The sequence below is a fragment of the Schistocerca nitens genome, chromosome 6 (assembly GCF_023898315.1).
Source record: "Schistocerca nitens isolate TAMUIC-IGC-003100 chromosome 6, iqSchNite1.1, whole genome shotgun sequence".
Lineage (NCBI taxonomy): Eukaryota > Metazoa > Arthropoda > Insecta > Orthoptera > Acrididae > Schistocerca > Schistocerca nitens.
In genome coordinates this window covers 662,563,106-662,565,401 of record NC_064619.1, presented here as the reverse complement: position 1 = coordinate 662,565,401, position 2,296 = coordinate 662,563,106, and positions in this window count along the sequence as shown.

Below are 2,296 nucleotides of genomic sequence, written 5' to 3'. Positions count from 1 at the left end.
TGAATGGTGTTGCAGCTTGACACTCAGCATGACGCATTTCACAGTTGTTTGCAGAATATGGATGTAGGAGTAGATGAGTACGCTTTGTAGTCTTAGTGACTAGAGTAGTCTCCCATACAATTGCTAAAAATTCAACAGTAGTTACACAAATGTGTCCATACGTTATTAACAGGTACTACAAATGACACAATTAGTTTCATCCTGCCACTCCAACAAAAATTTCGGAGTTCTCCATTAAATGCAAGAAAGTACAAAAAAACAGATGTGGATAAAAGTAAAGTGGAGTACAAGCAAAATACGTATACTGTACGTAAACCAAGCAGTTTACCCACAAACATAAATGAGTGACAAACATAAATGAGTCCACAGAAGATGTGACATAACCTGCTTCTATTTTATATGACACAAAACAAACATGCCATTATATATCACAGTCAATATTATAGACGTGAGCAAAAATGAAACAGAATATGAGCAAAGTATTTGCAATGCAATTGAAATGGTAAAATTTTACTTACTGCAGCGACAGAGTAATGTGCTGATGTTGGCAAAGACCAGCTATGAAGTAAATAATTAATGCTGTTTCTATTCTATGATTGACAGGTTCTTGCATGTACCTTTACCTACCTTATGATGAAACCAGCTTCTGTGTCATGTCATGTCAGATGATTTTTAGCTTTTGACATGTGCTAAGGCGCAATTAACTCAACTTGATAATGGCCACATGATTGGAATTAGAATATTGGGTTTCACAAATAAATATTTTTATAGTCAAAAGGCGACTACGATGTCATTTACAAATTTCTCGTGATTGTGAACCCTAGCTAAGAAAAGCTGATATTAGTTTTTTACTGGAATTTCACGAATGTATTACGTCGCAAGCTCACATAAACTTTTCCAGCCACACACAGCACCACCAGACTAGGAGGCCACCCATAAAATATAAATGAAGACTATTACCATCTAATACCCATATTTTGCAAAGCAAGAGTACAGACTGTCATGCTGTATTTTCCCATATTCGATGCCAGATCAGTAGGAGTGCTTCAGTCGTTCTGTGTTTCCATAGTATAACATGGGCCCTGCACTTGTTGTACATATTTCTACATTTACATCTACAATCTGCAAACCACTGTGAAATGGTCTGGTATGTCCCACTGTACCTGTTATTGTTTTTCCCTATTCCCTTCACTTATCAGGTGAGGAAGAATTACTGTCTAAATGCCCCTGCATGCACTGCAGTTAATCTAATCTTATCCTCACAATCCCTATGAGAGTGATACGTAGGGGTTATAGCATATTCCTAGAATCAGCATTTAGAGCCAGTTGTTGAATCTTTGCAAGTAGGAATTTTTGGGATAGTTTACATCTATTCTGAAGAGTCTGCCAGTTCATGTTCTTCAGCATCTCTGTGACACTCTTCCACAGGAAGTGTGACCTGTGACCATGTGTACTACTCTTTTACGCTCATATTCAATAATCTCTGTTTGTCTTGTTTGGTAGGGGTACCACACACTTGAGCAATATTCTAGAATGGCTTGATGTAGTGATTTGTTAGCAATCTCCTTTGTGGACTGATAACATTTTCCCAGTATTCTACCAATAAACCAAAGTCAGCCACCTGTTTCACCCACGAATGATTTTGCGTGATGATTTCATTTTATATCCTATGAAGTGTTTGTTATACCCAGGTATTTGTATGAGCTGGCCGATTCCTGCTGTGATTCGCTGATATTTAGTCATACGATACTACGGTTTTACGTTTTGTGAAGAGCAAAACTTTATATTTCTGCACATTTAAAGCAAGTTGCCAATCTTTGGACCACTATTAAATCTTATGAAAATATGACTGAATATCAGTGCAGCTTCTTTCAGACAATACTTCTTACAGGTAACTGCATCATCTGTAAAATGTCTGTGATTCCTATTATTATCGTCCGAAAGATCATTAACATGTAACATGATCAGCAGTTTCAATAAATTCAGAAATGAACTTCGCAGACACGTATCATTCGTTTAAGAATTCATTGTGGTCGCAACGAGAAGCACTAGACAGAACAAACAGTTGACTGAAATACGTTACTTCTGCCAGATCTGCGGCTATTACTAGTTGACAAGCTATGATTTGTCTGTACATATATGAACTGCTCTCTAGCAATTTCGCTCAAACATCCAATTTCCAGTACTGTACACATCTCATATCTGTGCCGATTTCCAGTCCATCTGTCTGTGTGTGCGTATGTGTTATGCGCAGATATTTCTGCAGGCAGATTGTTGCATGTGGGGCCTTTACTTG